General features: G+C 50.1%; 1 protein-coding gene and 2 long non-coding RNA genes across 20 annotated transcripts in view; 1 reads left to right on the top strand and 2 right to left on the bottom strand.

Annotated features, from left to right (window-relative positions):
• The window catches only part of LOC100523747 (phospholipid-transporting ATPase IB), a 516,337-nt gene that overhangs the window by 244,343 nt on the left and 248,294 nt on the right, over positions 1 to 23,700 (bottom strand). The window lies entirely within an intron of this gene.
• LOC146398480 (uncharacterized) lies at positions 1,352 to 6,791 on the top strand. Its single transcript, XR_014819023.1, has 2 exons — positions 1,352 to 6,026; positions 6,464 to 6,791. It is a non-coding gene; the product is annotated as an uncharacterized LOC146398480 (long non-coding RNA).
• On the bottom strand, positions 18,754 to 23,151 carry LOC146398479 (uncharacterized). Its single transcript, XR_014819027.1, has 2 exons — positions 22,965 to 23,151; positions 18,754 to 21,979 (listed from the first exon to the last, which is right to left on the bottom strand). It is a non-coding gene; the product is annotated as an uncharacterized LOC146398479 (long non-coding RNA).

Genomic DNA, 23,700 nt, shown 5'->3' with positions numbered 1-23,700 from the left:
GGTGGATCCAAAGATGCACTCCTTCTGCCAGCATCACACCCTGGTGTGACCTCTACTAGAAAGCGCATCACAACAGGCTGTGCCTGTTTGTCACATTCTGTCCCCTCTCCCAGGCTCTGAACTCTGAGATGCTCTGAGCAGCCCCAAAGCGCCAGTGCCTCATCTGCTGTCATACATAATGACAATGAGGCTCAATAAATGCCTAACACACGAAAGGCTCTGTAGGCTGCAAAGAGGAGACCTGTGCCCCACGCTGTTTTTTGTTCAGTTTATCCCCCACCTCCTACCCGACAGACACAAACTGGACGTGGGAAAGCCCTCGGCCAGGAACGTGGTCAGGTCCTCACCCATGGCCTTTCCAGGGGTTATCTCAGCAGTGGCCCAGGTCCCATTGCCAGCCAGACTCGGGGGCCTTTCCAAGGAGTACAGAGCAGCAGGGCAGAAAGCGGAGCAGGGATGGGAGAAGGGAATTCAGAAGGAAGGTGATGTGTTCTCTGCACGGCAATTCACGACCAACCCCGAAGTTTACCCCAATGTATCGACGGAACGCACACCGCAGGGCGGGTGCTGTGTCTGAGGGGTCCACGGCCAGCTTGGCGTGGTAAGAAGACGAGAAGAAGAAGGTTCGCAGAAGAGAAAGTTAATAGGTAACTTGACCTTGTTTGTACACTGGGGAAAGGGAACATTCCAGAAGAATCCCAGCTGTGCTCCATCTCCAATGAAGAAAAAAGCCAGAGGAATTGGGTGAAGCTGTGCCAGGAGGTAGTGAAATGGGGTAGAAGGAAAACTCTGCGGGCATCAAAAGTACTCAATACTATTCGTGGTTTACAATTTGATTTTCAGGAGGTCCTTAAACAGTCTGGAGAAGCCGGCGGGCGGAGGGGGGGAGGTTCTAGTTGAAGAAAGGAGATGGGATTGATAAATTCTCAAGCTCTCTCTTTGCATCAGGGTGGACTGATTTTTTTCAGGGGGGGGCGCTCATAGGTAAAACAAAGTGATTCAAGACTTATAACTACTGTACACCATACCCTTTGGAAAAACTGTTAAAATCCAGTAAGCAAGAGGGTAAACCAAGTATGAAGAAGAGAATACGTAACTCCTAGCTGAGCACGAATAAAAGGGGAAAGACTCCCAGGGGGAAGAGAATAGTTTCTGGATCCTGCTGACCTTGGTTTCCAGTCTTCTCTCGCCATGGATGACCTATTTGACTTTGCGGAAAATGTGTGACCCACACAGAGCAAAAATGAGACCCACGCGTGAGCATCCACTAAGCACGTGCGCACAAAGAGCGTTATAAGGAAACGGCAGCTGATGTCTGTGAACGGTGACCACTAGTGATGCCCACTTTTGCTTTTTTTTTTTTTCACATTCTACAATAAATATCTATTACTTTTACAGGTGGGGGAGGGAGAAATTGCTCCCCTCCCCCCAAAAATCTGCCTTGTTGGGGAGGGGGCAATATAATCCTTCATGCCATTCTTTATTACGCTATAAACTAACCTCTCTGTTAACCCAAACACCTGCTGTCCGTTGGCTTATGTCCTTATTAGGTTTGAAGACTTTCACGACACACATCTCCCACTGTCCATATTTCATCCTCGAGGCAGTCAGACTGCTGTTTAACAGCCTATTGTTCTCAGATCCCCCCCCATACAATTTTCTCGTATGTGGGAAATGACACCACAGAGCTGCAAGAAACCGCCAGCCAACTGAACAACTCTACATTTTAGATGGGAACAAAGGGAGGGAGGGAGCTTTCTACTACATTTTCAATACATGTGCAGTAACTTCCAAATGTCTATGCTTTCCAGGTTTATTCACACCTGTGGGACAAATGAGTAATCATACAGGGCATGATATATTCTTTTCAGCCCTCAGTTAGTTCTTTTACTGGGACAAATTATGTTTTTTTCCCCATAATTTTTATTCCTCTGAGACCTCCCTGATTGATTCATCAAACACAATATCCGTTCTGTTTGTGAGACCCACTCAGCCTAGAGACCTGACAAGCCTGGACACGCTGAAAATAAGACATTTCAAGTCAAATATAATGCCACAGACAATTTTAAAAGCACTACTTTAAATGATTCATTGACCTCAGTGAATATGCTTGGCTATGAACTACGTACCAAAAATAAATTCAGGAGACGTTTCATTTATTTATCTTAGGCATTAAAATTTAAAGAATATCTAGGATTTCTGACCAACAAGAGACAATACCTTGGAGATCACGGAGTCCATCCCTCCTGCACCAACAGGAAGTGGACGCCTGAAGCTTGTTCAAGGGACTGAAGGCGATTAGTGATGTCAGCATGGGGCCACATCCCACATCTGAGTCCTGGTCCAGACGCTCTCCCATGATGCAGTGCTGCTCCTCCCTGCACCCCTGGGGGCAGCAGCTACCGTCCAACCTCCAACACTGTTCTGGGAGAAAAGGGCTCCCTTCTCTACACCCCGTGACTGGAGTAGGGGTTCTTTCCCTCTTGGAAAGCCCAGCTCTTTGGGCTGGGAGAGAAAAGCTTGGCTTTACCCTGACATGAGAGAGAGAGAGAGAGAGAGAGAGCGCGCAGGCTTGCGCAAAGTATGTCCAAAGTCTCCAGGAGGGACAGTCAGGAGGGAGAGAAAACCTGCAGAGGTGGCGTCGGGGACCTCGCCAGGACACCGGAGCCAAGGGGGGAGGCCCCGCCCACCTGTGGAAAGGTCTGGATTTCCAGCGCTCATGGTTTCACTTTCAGATCAACACTTACACTTTCAAAGCCTAAGCTTTTCACAACCTTCAATCCACGTGCAATTGAGCTCCAGATGTGAAACTTCACGAGGTGGGGGGCATGCTCCACTCTCGGTGGAGTAAGGACCATGGATCGCTGGGTCTCAGCGACACCTCTGCTGTAGTCAACAACCCGTTCTGTGTGTGTGCATGAGCATGTCGTGCGTGTGTGCGCGTGTGAGTGTGCACTCGTGTACCCATAAGTGTGTGTGCACGTGTGCATGTGCACGGCTCTGCCATACGTCCCTTCACTTTTTCAACTGAAGAAACATTATATTCTACTTTCTGCGAATTTGATCACACCAACAAGCATATTCCATTAACCACTTGCGGGACCCTAAAGGTCCTACATTAACCCTCCAGAACCAGCACAACAGATAAAAGGATAAAGAAGATATGGTACCAGTACACAACAGAATATCACTCTGCCATTAAGAAGAATGAAACAATGCCAACTGCAGCAATATAGATGGATCTAGAGCTTATCATACGAAGAGGATGGAGCCCCCCAAAAAAGAAAGAAAAATACCATATGATATCACTTCTATGTGGAATCTAAAATAATGATACACATGGACTTATTGACAAAATAGAAACAAACTCACACAGTTGTGGTTACCAAAGGGGTAAGGGGGAGTGATAAATTGGGAGTGTGGGATTAGCAGATACACCTCACTACGTGGAAAAGAGGAAAACAACGAGGACCTCCTGTACAGCACAGAGAGCTCTGCTCAGTAACTTGTAATGACCTGCAATGGAAAAGAATCTGAAACAGAATATTTGCATCCTCTTACGTTCTTATAACTATACATCGTACCTCTGAATCCCTTCGCTATACATCTGCAATGTTATAAACCAACTGTACTTCAATTAAAAAATACTTTTATCCTCTTCCTTCCTTTAAACACTTAAACAATTTTTAAAGAATCCAAGAACTCCTCAAATCCCAGCTTTTCACAGGATGCTTTTCCAGAATAAGCTGATGGGGTAGGGATTGTACATGTGGCAATTCCTGTCAGGTCTATTAAGCACGAAGAACCAAACACTAAGAATACAGAAGAAAATAAAGCAGCTGGACCCACAGAGAGAACTCAGTCCTGCAGGCTGACTGTGAGCATGTGGGGCAAGGAGCCACGCAAAGGATTTTTTAGCTTAATCTGCTCTCTGCTCAATTAAGTTAGATGTGAACAAACCACCGTTCATGTGGGCGGTGCCATGGGCCCCCGTCCCCACGCACAGAGTGAAGACTTGGGGGACCCCCCCACACCAGATGTGGCAGTGGTACTTATTTGCACAGGGAGATGCTGCCCTTCCCGCGGCCGCCAGCATCTGGGACAATCCTCCCTTCGGCGTCGCTGGTGAAGCTCCTGTGTCCCTCGTAAATCCCGCATCCTGTCACCACGGCCGGCTTTTTCAGCTTAACTGAGTCGTCTAACAGAGGAGGGAGCAACGAATCAGACAGAACAGGGCAAACACGTGTAGGAAAGGACAGCTTCCTTCAAGCCTTGCCAGGGGACCAGTAGTAACAGGTGATCATAAGAACGATGACGTCACCAAGCCAAGGAAAAGATGTAGGAGTCACAACAGACTCAGTCCATTCAGGAGCTGGACTCGGATCCGAAGCCTGGCTGTAAACTATCTATGGGTGACACCCACACACTGTGGACCCCCAGTGAAGTGGGAATGTCCGGACCACCCTGAGGGTCCTTGTTAGACTCAGTGAGACCACACAGGAAGGAAGCTGCCGTCCGCCTGGCCTGGCCTCGCACAGGCACCCCCGGTCCTTACCGCCCCCGTCCCTGGGGACCGAAACCAGCGCAAGGTCGTTGTGACTCTGCACGACGAGGTGAGAAGGACGTGGGCCATGGTCCTGAAACAGCAGGAATGAGGACGAGCACGGCAGTGGTGGCAGCAGGGGGGCACCAGAAGCAATGCAAGGGCACAGCCATGTGAAGGTGACCCCAAAATGCGAGAGAAACCTTGGGTGCTAAAGAAAAAAGCAAGGTTAGCCCGAGGGTGGCTGAGAGCACTGGGAAAGGACCCCTCTGATGGAGTTACACCGACACGGTGACAACTCTCAGCATTCAGGGCGGCCGCTGTCCAAGGAGAAGGGGATGGGGAGGGCACCACAGCCGTGGGCACACGCCTCAACACACACACGTATGTGTTCACTAACAGGTCTCCCCTCACTCACTGACAGGGGTGCAGAGGGAGGTCCACCTCAAAGCCCACAGCCGTGGGAAGAGCACGAGACAGGAAGTGAGATGGAGGTGGTGCCAGCCATGTGGCAGCAGTGCCTGGGGACCCAGCCCACCCTTCCGGCAAGGTCAGATGCTTCTCCGCCCCGGATTTCAGATGCTTGCCTCAAATGTCTGCCAAAGATACTGCAATGCTGTCCCCACCACTTAAAAGTCCATCACTTTTTCTCAGAGTCAAAGACCTTGCATCTGCCCTTCTCGTGGTTCAAATCCTGCAAAGAAACATGACCCTGAAGTACAGCTCTTCCCCCACTTCCGATGGGGTCATGTCTCGATAAGCCTACTGTTAAGCTGAAAACACAGTAAAGTCGAAAATGCTTTTAATACCCTTAAATCTGCAGACTATCACAGCTCAGCCCAGCTTATCTGTGACGTGCTCAGAACATTAGCCCACAGCTGGACAAAATCATCGAACACAAAGCCTATTTGACACCGCAGGGTTGAGTGTCTCCTGTAATGTACTGAACGCTTTACTGAAAGTGGAAACAGAATGGTTGTCCACGTCCCAAACGGTGGGCAGGGCATCGGCTGCTCCCCTCGTCAACTCTGGGCTGACGGGGAGTTTTGCTCAAGGACGCTGCCCAGCATCACCAGCGAGGATCAGACCCCGTATCACTAGCCTGGGAGAACATCTGAATCCAAGATTCAAAGTACAGTTTCTACTGAATGCAAGCCACCTTCCCAAATTATTTAAGTCAAATCATTCAAAGTCAGGGACCATCTGTATTGTTGGCTTTAATTCAAAAAAAAAAGAAAGAAAGAAAAGAGAAAAGGAGTTCACATTGTGGCTAATCAGTAATGAACCTGACTAGTATCCAAGTGTCCATGAGGTTGCGGGTTCGATCCCTGTCCTCTCTCAGTGGGTTAAGGATTTGGCATTGCCGTGAGCTGTGGTGTAGTTCACAGATGTGGCTCAGATCCTGTGTTGCTGTGGCTGTGGTGTAGGCCAGCAGCTCTAGCTCTGATTGGACCCCTAGCCTGGGAACCTCCATATGCTGAAGGTGCAGCCCTAAAAAGACAATAAAAGATCAGAGATTTAGTACAAATGAAACAGTGAGCAAGACCCTGCTGCTGCTTTACCTGCACTATTCAACAGGCAACATGATCAGCCAGGTGTTCAGCTGGGCACCTCACGTTTGCACAGATGTATCCGTGAGGTAGATGTCCCCATGTCATACAGGAGAAAATGCACAATTCCGACGAATCCCTTGATGAAGACCCCAGAGCTAGGAAGCAGAAGAGGCAAGGGTCAAAACGCGCTCATGGAGTTCCCATCATGGCTCAGCAGAAACCAATCTGATTAGCATCCATGAGGATGCAGGTTCGATCCCTGGCCTTGCTCGGTGAGTTAAGGATCTGGCGTGGCTGTGGCTGTGGCAAAGGCCAGTGGCTACAGCTCCAATTTAACCCCTAGCCTGGTAACCTCCATATGCTGCAGGTGGGGCCCTAAAAAGACCAAAAAAATAAAAAATAAAAAATAAAAAAACCTTCTCCCTTCCTCACTGCAGCTTCTAAGTTTGATCTCGCCAGGAATTTAGATACTGTTAAATTCTGAACAATAATACCTTATTAGTAATGACTACCTAGTAACAAAAAAGTAATAAGAAGTAATAAACATTATTCCACATGTGGACGTTTGGGAAAGACTAGAAGGGCAGGTTTTGGTATAACTACACCTGACACAGGTTGTTGTTTGACAGACGGTGTGAGGAGAGAGCAGGAGCAGGAGTGGACCCTGCTGATGCCCTGCCCCCACTACCCCCCCAGCGCCCCCTCCACGCTCCAAGCCCAGCCCCAGGAACCTGCCACGCCCCCTGGCGCCACGCCTCCCGTAGCCACGCCCCCGTAGCCACGCCCCTCATGAGTGGTTGGTGGTGGGGTTTACACCTGCGGAGCAGGGCAGCGCGCCTGCGACCTCGTGTAGGCTGGGATGCTGGAACCTCAGAACGGAGATCTCTAGGCCAGACTGAGGGTCTGGCCACTTGAAGGTTTCCGTCTGGGTCCTCTCTCCCCGCAGACCTTGCAGAGTTAATATTCCGTCTGTAACTAAACTGGTAGGAAATTACAAAGGGGGCGGCTTCCCAGTGCTCTGTCATACTCGAGGAAATGAAAGGATTTAAGCATATCTGGCTTGAATAAATATTTTCTCTTTAAAAGTTAATCTACAATTACATTTAATGTGAAATATTATACAGAATAACATCCCACGTGTTTTTTTGCTGGAGGACATTTTATAGTGTGTGTTTTATGAGTGGCCCCCTGCGGACATCTGGAAAATTCCCTCTGGGGAAGTTTATTCCGGGTAAGGGCTGACTTCGCAGTGAGCGTTTCCAGTCCTCTAGGACACCGGTTCTCGGGGAGCCCAAAGGGCCGGAACACCTGCTTTTCAGTACTGCAAACACAGCCCTACGGTGTGGTGGCTGCTTCGGTCTTGACAACTGAGGATACGAGTAACACCAGAGACGAGGTCACTTCCCTCACTGCTCACAGCATCTTGTGAGAACTGATGAACTGATGTTTTTCCTGAAACCCAACCCAACCCCCAAAGCTCTCAATTTCTTCCTGCCATATTCCAATGCAGGAAATAATACTCCTCAGAGGACCGAAGTTTGTCACCTGCGGGTTAGGTTTGAATAGGTTTCAAGTTTCATGGTTTATCTTGAAAATTCAGGTGCCCTTTAGAGGCTCCAACGTATTTTGTTAGGCTGATTTATAAAGAATGGCTTTCCTCTGAGCTGAGGGAGAAAAACGCACAAGACGGGCCAGGTTTTCTGCGTGGCTTTGTTCACCCCAACCGGACAGGTAAATGCACATGCTGCACCCCAGCCGGAGAAGGGTGGGGACACAGTGTGAAGGGTCCCAGGCGTGACACCGCCAATCAAGACCAAGGAGAAGGGGTGAAATGAGTCCACCCAACCCCCACTCCTCCGGGCGATTCCTAACTACTCTTCCCTACGGAGCCTCCCAGCATTTCTGCCTTGGTGCTGGACGTTTCTCTCCAGTCCCTGGAAATCCAGCCTGGTCCTGATAAGGGCTCTCTGAAATCGGTCAGACGACGCCTTTGTCCTTTCGAGGCAACCATTCTAGGCTGAGTCACAGTCTAGGTCCACATTTTGACCCCTGGAACCTGTCAGTGTCACCTTATAGAGCAAAGGGAACCTCTTTTATATAGTGAAGGATGTGGGATGGAGGGATTACTTTGTGGGCTCTAAACAGGATGACCAGCGCCCACTGAGGATGCTGCTCCTGCAGAAGAAGAGGCAGCGAAGTGACGACAGAAGCGGAGGCAGGAGCGGTGCCTTTTCGAAGCCGAAGGAGGAGCCGCACACCAAGGGGTTTATTGTCTAAAGAAGCCCTTCAGGAGTTAGCATCCATGGGACGCTGGGAAAGGCAAGAAAACAGACTCTCCCCCTGGAGCCTCCAGGACTTTAAGAGAATAAACTAGCATTGTTTTCCGCTGCTAAATGTGCGGCCACTTGTTACAGCAGCAACAGGAAGCGCCCAGCCCAGCTTCCAGGTGGTGCTCTGTCCCTCCCCCGCCTGCCACGCTCTCCACCCCACCCCACCCCACCCCACCTGCCCAGGCTCCCCCAGCCCTGGCCTCCTTCCAAACACAGGTGAGCCTCAGCTCCTGCACGGCAAAACGTCACCATCTGTGTCACCCAAATTGGAAAACTGTTCTCTTTGGAAACTAATTCTCATTAAAGGGGTTTTAAAATGAGGTAAACACCACTGATGCTTTGGAAATACGCAGGTCTGAGTTTTCTGTTCCATGTGTTTTCATCTATACAGGAAGGTGAACTGTTCAGAGACAGTAACTGTGGGTGGAGTCACTTACCCTTGCTGAGCGTCAGCTTTCTTGCCAGAAACTCGATGTGGTCACGGGAATGAAATGAACGACGCACGTAAGACTCCTCACATGAACCCCGGTACGGGGGGAGCACCCAGCATGCACTGCGCCAGGGCCATCACTCGTCATGTGACGCAGGTACCAGACCAGCCCCGTGGTCCCTACGGAGACAGGACTCAAGGCACAGGCCACCTGTCTTCCCGTCTCTCCACGTGTGGCCTCATGGGACGCACGGCATTTCCCCCTGTGGCTGGTGGCACCTCCGTGTGACCAGAAATTAGAACGTCACCTAGGATGCTGGAACTGAAATACGAACTGGGATCTGCTGTCATGTGAACATCAGAACAAACCCAGGGCCCAGTGGGCAGGGGGAGAGAGGCAAAGGCCGGTGGGAAGCCGGGGCCAGCGGCTAACTGACCCCAGGCCCAACGTGCTGGTAAGAAACTCTGGGGAGACTGGGCCAGGCAGGGGCTGGTGGCCAGCCAGCGCAGGCCAGAGGGCCACCGTCTGACTGCGTCCGGTCAAGGCAGACCCCAGTGTCCAGGCGTCATGCCCAGTGGCCTGCTGATGTCAGATGCGCTGCTTTCCGCTCCCAGCACCAAGCCACAGAGCCCTGCAGCGGCCTGCTTCCCCGCTCCTCCACCCTCACATCACCCGAGAGAAAGTTCTTTGAAGTTCTTTTCCCTGGTCTTCAGTCTCTCTGAAAAGGCGCCCAGATCCCCTCTTGGTCAACTGTCACCATCTCCAACCCTGGCCTGCAGGATGGGCAGGCAGCACTCAGAGGTGCCCCGAACCTCTGGGCCCGTCCTCACAGGTAAGTGACAAGCCTCCAGGTATGACTTACCTGGACACCCCTCCTCGGATGGCTGCACAGGACAATGACTAAGGCAAACACGTCCCCCTCATCCTTCACGCACGCCAAGCAACAGCCAACAATCAGCTCAGCCTCCACGGAAACAGACCAAACTCTCCAGCCACACTGACCCTCCCAAGGGAGTCACAAGCCGACAACTAACAAAATCCAGCTGGACGATGTTGAAAGGGGTTACAGAAGAAGCCGAAAGTAAAAGGATGGAGGAGCTGAGTTCTCCAGTGGCCTCGCAAGGAAGGATCTGCCATTGCTGCTGCTGGGGCACAGGTTCCATCCCTGGCCTGGAAACTTCTGCATGATTTCTGGGGGGGGGGGGGGTAAAGCCAAAAAAAAAAAAAAAAGTAAAAGATGGGAAAAGATGGGCCAGGCAAAATGCTAACTAAAAAGAACTCATTATCACCAAATGAATAGCAGATATGAAACTGCACCGCAAAAAGGCATTGCTAAAAATAAACTCATTAGCAAACGGGAAAATATAAAATCGGGACAAGGAGATAAGCCACTTCTCACTTGCAAGGTTGGTGCAATTAAAAACGCCTTAAAAATACATGTCTTGGCAAGGATGTAGATCTGGGGAAACTTCTAGGAACTGCTGACTATTCACTTGAAAGTAGAATTTCGTGTTATTCAGTGAAGGTGAAAAAGCACATTCCCCAATACCAAGGAATTCTGCTCCCAAGCATGACACCTGGGAAAACATGTGCCCATGTGCACAAGGCCACATTTACCATTCTACATCCGCACTGTGCGGAAGAGTGAAAATCTGGCATCGAGCCCACTAAGTGCCCACTGACAGGAGAATAATAAAGTCAGTTGTGGTCCTATTCATACAATGGGAGCTTGTGTAGCAGGGAGAAGGCGTACATCGCAGCTACACAAATTAACACAGATCTAACTCAAACAGCCTTGAACGAAATGAGGCACGCTGCAGGGGGGTCCCATTCACTCCACGTTCAAGTACACGCACAGGAAACCAGTGCAGGTGACAGACACGTAGAAACTATGAAGAAAACCAAGTGAGGGCCCAGAAAACATCCAGGGGAGCAGTCACCTCCTTGGGGGGCAGAGGAGCTGACCCTAAGCACAGAGGGGCTTCCACACGGTGTCTCTGGGCCTGAGAGTGAGAAAGAAGCATTTGTGTAATGCTGGAGAGGGTGTGGAGAAAAAGAAACCTCCTCCACTGCTGGTGGGAATGAAAGCTGGTACCACTGCTATGGAGAACAGCATGGGAGGGTCCTGCGAAAACTCAATGTAGAACTACTGTGTCCCCCAGCAATCCCGCTCCTGAGCACGTATCCAGACAAAACTGTAACTCAAAAAGACACATGCATCCCTAGGTTCATTCTGGCCCTATTCACAACAGCCAAGACATGGAAACAGCGTCAATGTCCACGGACACACGAATGGATTAAGAAGATATGGCACATACGTCCAATGGAATATTACTCAGCCATAAAAAAGAACAAAATGATACCATTTGCAGCAACATGGGTGCAACGAGGTTGCCATGCTAAGTGAAGTCAGTCAGAAAGAGAAAGACAAATACCATATGATATCACTCATATGTGGAATCTAAACTATGGCACAAACGAACCTATCTACAAAACAGAAGCAGACTCACAGACAGAGAACGGACACGTGGTTGCCAAGGGCAAGGGGAGAGGGAGTGGGATGAACTGGGAGTTTGGTGTTGGTAGGTGCAAACTATCCCATTTTGAATGGATAGACAGTGAGGTCCTGCTGTACTGCCCAGATCCAGTCTTAGGGGCTAGACCAGGATGGAAGCCAATTTAAGAAATGGATGTATATATTTATGTATATGACTGGGTCACTTTGTGTAGAGCAGAAACTGGCACAACGTAAATCAACTCTAAAAAAAAGCAGCAGCAGCAGCATTTGTCTGATGGTGGCCCTTGTATGTTGCACGCATTTTGGGCACATGTACGAAGTCGGCATTGAGAGCCAGCTCTGGAGAGCACTCAGCTAGTGGCAAAGGCTGTTGCTAATAAATGCTGGAGAGCTGAGGAGGAAGGCCACGCCATCCGCCCGGGCAGAAAGCGCCTCATGGAAGTGAAGGAAAACCACAGGCGCAAGGGCTCAGAGGCATGACAAGACACAGCACATGCAGGTGACAGCACACGTGCCAGCCTCTGTGGCCAGCGGACCTGATGCAAACACCAGTGGAGCTGGGCGGGGGCCGGAGACAGAGCACCGGGGACCCCGGCACAAGGCAGAGACCATCCCAGAGGAAGTGCGGACCCCTGGGACCGTGGGCGAGACGTTCTGGGAACAAACAGTCCTTTAGTGAGGCTCCGGGACAGCCACCTGGATGGGGCTGAAGAAAGGGGGGCCAGCTGCTGTCACAGAGAAGGAGTGGAGGAGGGGCTGCCGGGGAGGGGGGGGCACAGCACTGCACACCTGTGGGGACAGCTAATGAGAAAGTCACATGACATCCCCTCCTCCCTAGTAACATGTGTGGGTGGGGACATGGAGAAAGCCAATGCCTGTCCATGCTCTGCGGTGGGAACGGGAGGTGGCACAGCTGCTGGGGCCAAGAGGCTGGCAGGTGTCCACAAGGCCGGCACCCGGTAACCACTGACTCAGTGATTCCACCCCAGCTACACCCACGAGCCACGAAAACAGGCATCCACAGCACGAGTTGTCCGTGGAAGCACCGTAGCTTTATTTGTCAGAGCCAAGGGGTGGAAACAGCCCAAGAATCCATCGACTGATGAAAACCAAACGGAGCCCATCCACACGATGGGAGGTCACTGCGTCTCGCCAAGGGACTTCTGATCCACGCTGGCACAAGGACAAACCATGCGAACACCACCAGGGACAGGGGCTGGTCACCAAAGGCCACGTGCTCTGTGAGCCTGTTTACCAGAAACGTCTAGAAGGGGCAACTCTGGGGAGACAGGAGGTAAGGCAGGGGCCATTCAGGGCTGGGGGCCAGGGAAGCTCACCCGTTCAGCGTTTCTGCTCCGGGGAAGTAAAATGTTATAAGATTGACTGCAGTGATGGTCAGGCCCTCTGTGAATATACTGAGAATCCACTGATGGGTGCACCTCACAGCCCCGGCTGTTTGGCACATGAACTGTGTGTCTCAACCAAGCTGTGAAATGTTCAGAAGAGCCCAGGGCTGGGGGAAGTCGGAGCAGAGGCTTCTCTGCCACCAGCTGCAGGACGAGGTCCAGTCCCAGGACACAGGGCTGAACCTGCCTCCAGGAACTGAGATGACGATTTCATAGGCGGGGCCCCAAGTCCTCAGCTGAATGAAGGGGCCCGATCAACAAGACCCAAGAGCAGCTGATGAACACGGGGGAGGGCGGAGGAGGAGGAGCAGAAAAGACAAAAGTCAGGGAGCACAAGAGCCGCGTCCGAAGAGGCAGCAAAGCTCCTGAAACGCTTGCCTGGGGATCCGTATGTGTCTGTCCCTCCGCTGACCCACCTGCTGGGTTTTCCCAACAGAGGAGCCAGCGTTCGCCCCACCTGCTCGCTGTCCACACAGCCCCAGGCGGGCTGCAGCCTCGCGGAAAAACCCACTTCCCGGGACTGGAAAAGGCCACCGTGCAGACCCACAGTGCATCTGATTTTTGTTCTTTGTGCTCAGACTAATTAAAACATGTCTGGTCATCCCTGAAGGCAGACAGGTACCTGCCCAACCAGCCTGGGCCGCGAAGCAAAGGCACTGTTTGCCGGTGGAGAAAAAATGAAATTGGGAGACATTCTGAAAGCCCGAGGCCGGATCACCAGGGCTTCGGCTGGCCCTGAGCTGGAGGCACAGGATCGCAGGGCTCGGCTGAGGAAGCCCAGGGTGCATACGCCCATGGAAACTGCTGGACCAGATTTTCACACGCGTTCTAACTCAGGCGGAACAAGGGGGGCCCCCCGAAACCCTGAGCTACACAGAAAATGCCTCTGGTGGTCCACCCGCGTGTTTTCACACAGCAACAGGGCGCGTCCCTTTCACGCACTCTGCTACTCTGCACCACGTTTGTCTGTTCATTTATTTATGCATGTGTGCATTCCTGTTGTTCCCATCTAAGCCAAAAGCCTGTTGCAATAAAAGAAACATCCTCACGCTTCATCATCACTCCACTAAACAGTCCACGTTCCCACGTCTTGACGTCTAACTTTTGAAGACTCAAAACAATTTACAGGTGTTTCAATCTTTCATTGCTATTCTTGGCTTTAAAAAACCCCATTTTCCTTTCCACCATCTTCACTCTGTGTCAGGAGCCTGGGCCTCTGTATCGGTGTCCTTGAAGGATGCCTCCCACGTTGCTGCCGGGTCTGCAGCAATTCCTTTTTTTTATTTTGTTTTTGGTACATATTCGGTTTTGTAGCTCATTGGGCAAAAAAATCTGTATGCCTCCAGACAAAAGGAAACAAGACCCCCAAATGAATGGTAAATGAAAAACTCTACTTATTTATGTCCAGTCATTTAACTTCTTTCTGACTCTAGTCTCTGAGATATTAAACTGCTCCTTAATTTTATCATTCAAGGCTTGCTCCAACTCAAGGAATTCCACACGTGCTGGGTTCTGAAACAGTCACTGTATCTCATCCTTGTGACAAAAAAGTGCTCTCGCTCCCACTTTCCTGACGTCACCCCCGGCACCCACGCTAAATAATGGCACAGCAGCGCACAAATCACACTCCAATGGCCCAGCCAGTTCCAACATGACGGGAGTCGGGCATCAGGACGCATGTGCCATCATTTAGAACAGGCACCACGCGCTGCCCCCAGAGCGCTCCTGCCATCAGTCGCCACCAATCCCTCTAATCCCCAGGCACCAACGTACTGTACCGTCTCCATTGCCTCGCCAGCCTGGACTTTTAAGCACGATCATAAAAACATATATCGTGTAGTAAAAGGAAGGAAATTAAAAGGCCAAAGATAAGCAAGCTTAATCTCAATTCTCAAGCCCCGTTTGTGGGTACGCGGCACATGGGGGACCACATGCTGTCATGGTTAAGGTCAATCATAAAAAGACTAGTGTTCAGATCAGGGCGCACCTCCCCCAAAGAAAGCATATCACCCAAGACAGCCATCCGTTCTAGAGGGTCCCTGAGACGACGAGAAATTAATTTTCGGGGCTTAGCGTTCCCAGAATTTTCTTGATTAAATATTTACTTAGAACTATTACATAGTCTTTCATTCCCTCTTCGGCTTCTGTTTGAAAAGAAGAGCTCCACAAAGCAAAAGGGGTCCATTAAAGCAGTAAAGGCACCATTATTTCTCCAGGGCTGTAGCTTTGCCATCTTGGGCAGGGCACTTTATGCCCCTCAGCCTTGGTTTTGTCTGACGGCGGCAGCGGTGATGGGATGTACCTGGGAGGGACTTGGGACATCACATCAAATGAGGCCTGAAAAGCGCTCAGCCGAGAGCCCGCCCTCTACCGTCATTAGCGGTCACTGCCATCAAACTGCGGAGTCCCGACTCCCTTCTTGACAATTCCCCCTCTCGGATCTCACCTTTCTTACTTGGTCACAGGGAACTCTGCATTTTCTATGCTGACCGCCCTCCAGACTGTTCACTTCTCTTCACCTCCTGCATCCAAGCTGCCCAGACCCGATTTACTACAGATGAAGGACTGGGTGAATGAGATGAAGGAACGAATCAAAGAGGGGTCGTTCTTTTAGCCCACCCATCTCTGGCAATGTTGCCGGCAGGTGGAAACACACATTAAGGAGGTGCTCTTGTGGCTCAGAGGGTTAAGAACCAGAGTAGAATCCATGAGGAAGGGGGTTCAACCCCTGGCCTGGCTCAGAGGGTTAAGGATCTGGCACTGCTGCCAGCTGCAGCGCTGTCACAGATGCAGCCCAGACCTGGTGCTGCTGAGGCCGTGGCTGTGGTGTAGGCTGGCAGCTGCAGCTCAGATTCCACCCTTAGCCTGGGAACCTCCATATGCTCTGAGGGCGGCCCTAAAAGAGAACACACACACACACACACACATTAAGTGACAACTCACAGGTGGAAGTGGCACGTATGCAGCAATGACAACTAGGGATATCCTTCTTTCCACATGACCACTGACCCAACTCCATTCTTCCTAACTTGTGTGTGACTTGCCGTGGTCAAGCCAAGGGTAGAAACACCTTTGAAATTAAAGGGAAAAAAATAAAAAAAGCGATCTACGTTTTACAGATTCAACAGCCACGTAATTTGCAAGATAAGACATCCTTCTCTTTCTTCTTCCACAATTTATAATCATCTCATTAGCTTTTTTCTTTCCCCTGTTAGACCTGCATCTCTGTCCTCAGTACTTGCACGAGACCAGGGAAATGTCTGACCATATTATTTACGGCCGTGGTTCTAAGTGCCTAGAATAATGTTTAACACATGATAAGGACCAAATAAATATTTGTCCAATTGACTCCCCTCTACTCTCAGCCCTCCCTGCAGCCATTCTCCACACCACCAGTTGCAGGGATCACTTGCGGTATAACTACCACCAAGACCATCCATGGGGGAGGGACAGTCTCTCCAACACGTGGTGCTGGGACAGCCAGATGGTCACACGCAGAAGGAGACAGGACCCTTACCTCACACCATACACACAAATTAACTCAAAGTGGACCAAGACTTAAATACAAAAGCCACACTGTAAAAACTCCTAGATGACAACACGAGACTGACTCTTCTTGACCTGGGGCCAGGCAATGGCTTCTTGGACATGACACCAAAAGCAAGGCAACAAAAGAGAGAGTGGACAGATTGGGCTTCATCAAATTCAGAACTTGTGTGCCACAAACAATGCCATCAAGGAAGTGAAAAAAATCTATGGTATGGGGAGTTCCCGTTGTGGCTCAGTGGGTTAAGGATCTGGCATTGCCCTGAGCTGTGATATAGGTCACAGACGGAGCTTGGATCCCGAGTTGCTGTGGCTGTGGTGTAGGCTGTGGCTGCAGTTCCAACTGGCCTCCTAGCCTAGGAACTTCATCTACTGCAGGTGCAGCCCTAAAAAGAAAAAAAAAAAAAAGCCTAATTGCAAACCATGTATGTGATGAGATGTTGGAATCCAGACTACACAGTCTTACAACTCAATAATAAAAAGACAACCCAATTTAAAAATGGGCAAAAAAAGGAATAGATTTTCCTCAAGGAAGATAAACAAATGGCCAGGGACCACATGAAAATATGCTCAGTATCATTATCATCAGGGAAATACCAATCAAAACCACAATGAAATACCACTTCCTACCCACCAAGATGGGTGTAATGAAAAAATACACAAGCCAACTTCCGGCAAGGACCGAGTGAAATGGGAGCCCTCACACACTGCTGCTGGGAACATTAAAATGGTACAGTGGCTTCAGAAAATAGTCTAGCAGGCCCTCCAAAGGTTAAACACAGAGTTCCTCTTTGACCTGGCAAAGCACGCTTAGCTTTATACTCAAGGCTGCCGAAAACATCCATCTATCCAAAGACTTGTACCTGAAGGTTCATGGAAACATTCCTCCTAACTCAGCAAGTGCAACTAGTCCAAATGTTCACCGATAGAAAAGGATGAATGACAGACAGTAACTAGCCGTCCAGTGGAGTATCACTCAGCAATAAAAAGAAGTGAAATGTCACCACGTAGTTTGAAAACCTTACGTTAATTGAAAGAAGCCAGTCCCAAGGGACGGCACATTGTGTAATTCCATTTATACGCAGTTATCGACGAAGGCAGCTGTGTAGACACAGAAAGGAGATTCATGACTGCCTAGGGCTGGGGTGGGCGGGCAGACTGGGAGGGACTAACAGGTGAGGAAACTTTGCGGGGGCGACACAAACATTCCACGATGGACTGTGGCGATGGTTGTGCACCTCCGTGAAGACGCAAAACACCACTCAGCGCTTCAAAAATGTACACTGTATGGCATGTGAGGTCAATCCTGACAAAGCTGCACTTACAAAATACTTAGCTGATCACATCTCGCCCCAGTCAATCTCAAAGGTTTCGCCTTATACTGAAGAGCAGGCTCCAATTCCAAGATCTCTGTGAGTGGGCAGCCTGCTTCCCCACACAGCTCATCTTGTAGGACGTGTGTCCATACGACACACACACAGAGTAGCTGCTCAATAAACATCAGCCTGGTGAACTGATTTTATGAGAGTGTTCGGTGCTATGGGTATAGAAGAAGCCAACTTGACCTTCAAGGAAGGACAGGAGCATGAGAAAGGGGAAAAGGGTATATAACTTCCAGAATTTTGCTTTTTAGGGCTGCAACCTGCATATGGAGGTTCCCAGGCTAGGGGTCTAAACCGAGCTGTAGCCGCCGGCCTACACCACAGCCACAGCAACGCAGGATCCGATCAGCATCTGTGACCTACACCACAGCTCATGGCAACACCAGATCCTTAACCCACTGAGTGAGGCCGGGGATCAAACCTGCGTCCTCAGGGATACGAGTTGAGTTTGTTACGGCTGAGCCGCAAGGGGAACTCTAGTAGATAACTTTCAAAGGAAGCATTTATTCAAACTTCTACTCAATGCCTTCTTTTTTTTTTTTAATTTCTAGCACCCACGGAAATATTCTATAAGCATCCTGCATGCCCAGAACCACACGCCAACTCGCATACAAAGGCTCTTTGTTTCTTCCTAGTGCTGCTGTGTTCTCACATCTAGACATCCCGGAGCCTGGAGATACAAGCAACTAAACACGTGCCCGTGAAGTGGAAAAATAATAAAAGGAGAAAAAGCTCGAGTCTGAGAACACAAACACTGCCTTTCCGGTGTTACATCATCAGGTTTCTGCACGTAACTTGAGCCACTGTCCTGAGAAGGGGGTCTGCTGCCCCCAGGAAATACAGGCATAGGGAGGGGATCACACCATCTGTGCCTTCCTTTGTGGATATTTACTGAGCACTCCCCACGTGCTGGACACCAGGGAGGCACTGCGGACGGGCCAGAGGACACAGATGACATTTCTGCTTTTGTGGAGCCTACGTTCTGTCGGGTGAGACAGATCATCGACCAACAAGGGGTAGTAAGTCACGGGGTGCTAAGTGTTCTTGGGCAAAATAAAGCTAAGGAAGAGGAAGGGGCGCTAATTTAGCCCCGTGTTCAAGGACAGCCTCGCTGAGAAGGTGACATCTGAGCAGAGACCCAGTGACAGCCTTACAGGCCAAGGCAACAGACCCCGTAGTGGTCCGGGGCCGGCAGCCTGCTTGAGGAGTCTGAGCAACAAAAGGGACTCCAATGAAGCTGAGGCAGAGTAGGAAGCGGGAAGTGGTACCCTATCAAAGCCCCCCTCCCCGCCCCCCGCTTTTTGTCATAGCTGCATCCATGGCATATGGAAGTTCCTGGGCCAGAGACTGAATTCGCGCCTCAGCTGTGGCAACACTGGATCCTTTAACCCACTGCACCTCGCCCGGGATCAAACCCGCTCCTCTGCAGTGACCTGAGCCGCCCCAATTGGATTCTTAACCCACTGTGCCACAGTGGGAACTCGCCACCAAAGCCTTTTAATGGGATTCTCAGAGACATGAGAAGCCGCTAGAAGGCTTCCTGGCCGGGCATGTGGCTTCTTCTTCAACTGGATGATGGATTAATCAAAGCAGGTGGTTAAGCGTAGCCACAGAGTCCTGCAACAGCTACAGCTGAGAGAGAGAAGAATTCAACCCACCTAAGACCCTAGGCATCCACACGCTGAAATACGAGAGACCACGTGGGAATTCATCGTTGTTCAGTCCCCGAGGTCTTTAGTGTCCAGCTCTTCCTCCCGACTCTGGAGACAGGGGCTGTGCAGACGCCACTCGTGTCCAACCCCCCAGCCCACCCCCACACAGCTGTGTCCCCACGACGCACCAGCAGTCCCGGAGAGCGCTGGGCAGGAAACATTTTTCTAGCACTCCTTTCAGTCATTCAACACCTACACCGATTTCATTTTGATTTTCACCTCAAGAAACACAATGTGACCTGCATTTGAAAATATCTTTAGGAGACTTTTACACTTGCTGGAAGCGTCACAGAAAAGGCACTGAGGCAGAAACAGGAAAAACGTGTGTGGTACTAGCACCTGCTAGATGCAGCTTGGGCTTTCCTAGAATCTTGACTGAGAATCTCAGCTCAAGGCAAGGAGATGTTTGTTTGTTTCTCCATAAAATATCTACAGGAGAGCTGCAGCACTCAAAATCGTGCTGATTAACTTCAGGGTTTTGAAAAGCGGGCTAATATCGATTTGTTCCAAATCAGTATCCTTTCAAATGTAAAGATATGCTTGAAGAGTATAGTACATATAAACTGGTGAATATTTCCAAGTCAATGAAAACTACCCTTTGGTCCTATCAGAGACCACAGGCTCAGTGAGAATGAGGAAACTGGTTACACAGAACTGCAAACGTGCCTTTCAAGTCGGAAACAGAAGAGGCAATTTCTGCTTCTCAAAGCTTCCATCGAAACCGAAATATGGAATAAACTGACAGAGCTGGGAATTTAGTAGAAGAGAAACAGACGGCACGTGGAGAAAGCCGAGTGTGCGCCACAGAGCTCACCACCTCAATTTTTAAGGGTTAAGGTGCTCAACTTACCTTCAGACAAACACAGTCAAGGTAGTCTTGGGATGGTTTTAAGAGAAGATCGTACAGCCAGCTGAATACAAGAGTAAGTTCTCAGTTTCACGAAGATGCTCCTTATGTGGGCTTTGATCAGGCGAAATAACTTACCTGCTGTTGGGATGGCATCGTCATCAACTCAAAGCCTTCCCTGGTTTATTTCGCAAGGAAATGCTTTCCAGGCTCTCACACCGATCTCCTCGCCCATCTCTCCCCCACCCCCAATCCTCGTATACATGCAAACTCAGAACTGACGGCGAGAACCGCGGCTGACCCTTTCATGCAGTCGCCTGGGCAGCATGGAAACCTACGCTTGCTGTGTCAGGTGGCTCCGGCTGGCATGACCACATACCACAAACTGGGTGGCCTCAACAATTTATGTTTTCGGCAGTTCTGGAGCTGAAAATCCAAGATCCGGTGCTGGGCAGTGGGGGTTCTGGTGCGCGAGCGCCTCCTTCCCCGCGTGCAGCAGGTGCCTTCCTGCTGTGTGCACACAGGAGAGCGAGCTCTGGTGCTACTGTAGGGACACGCGTCTTACTGGATCAGGGCCCCACCTTTATGACTTCAGTCCACCTTAATTACCTCCTAAAGGCTCTATTTCTGAAGACTGGAGCACGGGGACTAGGGCTTACAAATTGGGGAGGACACAGGTACATTCACAGGACGTTGATTCGCTTTCACTGCCTCCTTAGTCTTGGGCACAGCACGAGGGAAGCCACTTAGGTCCCTGTCATGTATTATCTAGTCTCCTCAAGTCTGCAGAGTTTCGGCAAACCCACAGATCAGCCCTGTTACAGGTGGAGTATGGGCCCTACCCAGATAGGCTTACTACTCAGCAAGCAAGTCTGACCTCGCCCAGCGCCTGGCCTCTCGGGCACCTTGACAGAGGGACTGAGTTATGGGGGACCCTTGACCTTCCTCAACTTTTCCTCCTGTTCTGAGTGATGGACTTCCCACGAGGCTCGTCCTCCTGGCTCTGGGGTCCTGGAGGCAGCCGCAATGACCCATGAAAATGATCTCAATGTCTTGAAGGAAAAGCCTCCCCACGCCCGTGGTTCTGCACTGAGAGGTGCTCAAGAATCCTTTTCTCATGGGGAACGGCTCCAACAGCCTGGAGCACAAACCCAGAGCCAAACAGCAGCCTGGCAACGACACCCGATAGAAGCCAAACAGGTCAGTACAAGAGAGCACATACTTTCAGGGGCTGCTGAGAGGTGCTCATCCCACGAATCAAGAAAATTAATTCAGAGGAGTTCCCCCTGTGGTGCGTTGGGTTAAGGATCCATCGATGCTGCAGCATAGGCTGCAGCTGCAACTCCAATTCTATCCCTGGCCCAGGAATCTCCATATGCTGTTGAGTGCAGCCAATAGAGAAAAAAACAAATACCAAAAAGGAAGAGTCTCCTCAAAATCAACTACAAAACATTTGCGTTTCCTCTCACAGCCCAAAAGGGTGACGAATGAGTGCCAGGAATGACAACAATGTCATCCAGCGTCCGAGACTACATCAGCTGTGACGCATGTTCCTTCTGAAGTCCTGTCCTTCTCAAAGGCAGCCTGGTCCCTCGAGGACAGTATCCGCTTCTCCCCGGGTTCAAAATCCCTGTCACCCTCTGCAAGCTGCAGAGGGAACTTGCCTTCTCCAGAAAACTTCCCCTGATGAGACAAACTCCAGCAACAAATACTGGACCTTGCAGCCTTATGACCTTGAATTTCCCATCAGTTCTCAGCCTCTACATGCATCGTCTTGGAGATGTTCTAAAGCCATACTGTGTTCAGTCATTACTTTTCCCCTCACCAGATCTGTAGGTGAGCTAAGGGTGTCTGTGTGTATCCTTGTCTTTCTCATTGTCACCCTGGAGCCACACGCACTCTAGTGACTGATAACAGCAGGCACTCCAGGCACGGGAAATAAACAAGGAGGTGTTTTCTGTAGCTTCTGATGGACTGACAGGCTGCCGCTGGGGGATCTGGCCTCGGACACCCACCTGCGCCAGGATCTGAACACATGACTGAGCTGTACCGGGAACTCCTGATTACAGCTCTTTTAAAACTTCAAGAGATGCTGGTACCAGCCTTAATACATTTGCTTTTTGTGGGTTTTTTTAATTGTGGTTGATTTACAATTTTCTGTCAATTTCTACTATACAGCAAAGTGACCCGGTTACACAAATATATACATTCTTTTTTATTTATTATTCCTTAGTACCCGTGCTTATACTTACAGGGGTTAATATACAATTATAGCTAAATAGGAACATGAACTCAGACCCCAAGTGTCAGGCAAGTGAATGAACAGCATTCAACATTTTCCTTCCACTTTTAAAAAAGGTTTCTCGGCCTTCTGTATTAATTCTGTCTCTGCTCCCAGATTTGATAGTTCAAAATGCCTATTTCATGATGCAACGCAGGAGAGGCTGAAAACACACTAAACATCATCTATAGGTCCATCTGTTCACTTAGCGACAAATGAGCATCTCTCCCCTTACTGCCGTTATGTTCTGTTTCAGGGGAAAGACTGCATGCAGACCCATCGTGATTTTACAAAAAGAAGAGAAGAACTTAAGGCTCAGTTATCTGGACATTGGGCAAATACTGTGTTAACACAGGACTCCGAACTTCTCAAGCTCTGGCACTTTCAAACAACACCCATTCATTAAAACAAATACAAGGAGAAATGCACACGCGATTGACAGATGGTTTTCACTTGGCGCGTGTGTATTTGTGAACGGATTATCTTCAAGCTGGTATATTTACTTTGGTGTTTCATGACTGGTGTGCCCTCCTGAAAGCACGCCACTAGGAAGACTTGCTTAGCAGGAGAAAAAGGCTGGCTCTGTTCTTCTCTTATGACCCAGGTGTCAAGATTTGGATGGGATGTTTGGGGCGGGCTGGGGGGAACGGCTGTCTGTCTGTCTGCCTCTCTCTCATGTGCAGGCGTATCAGGAACCCAGCCACTGGAGACAGCTCTGCCCAGGAATGTGGACAGGCCTCAACTAGATGATTAACAAGCAACAACAGCAACCAGAACTTTCAGCAGAAGCTCTTAGACTCCGCTGACCCAGCCAAGCTGGGCAGAGCACCAGGCTGACGACGCCCTGAGATGGCCACTCATAAAGCACAGAGCAAGCCCAGGCTTCCACAGTCTGGCTACCAAGCGCTGTCAATCTGACTTACCTCCTGTAACCGATTCACTTGTAATCTGGATTGGGACTAAATATAAGTACAGCATCCAGAACTCTGAGAAACAAGATGTACATATTCCTGTCTTGCGTCCTCTGTCAAGGTCAAGAGCTGAGAAACGGAACGCCAGAGGCTTGAAGCAGAGAAGCCCTCCTTCCCTGGGATGGGGTGAGGGGTGGGTGGACTCACGAGGTTTCAGGCCCACAAGGACAAACAGTCTTA

The sequence above is a fragment of the Sus scrofa genome, chromosome 11, assembly GCF_054392235.1.
Source record: "Sus scrofa isolate SSC_HxYL_T2T_F1_AM1 chromosome 11, Sscrofa_HxYL_maternal_Yorkshire_Landrace_v2.0, whole genome shotgun sequence".
NCBI classification, from domain to species: Eukaryota; Metazoa; Chordata; class Mammalia; order Artiodactyla; family Suidae; genus Sus; species Sus scrofa.
This window is presented reverse-complemented; position numbering and strand designations above follow the sequence as displayed.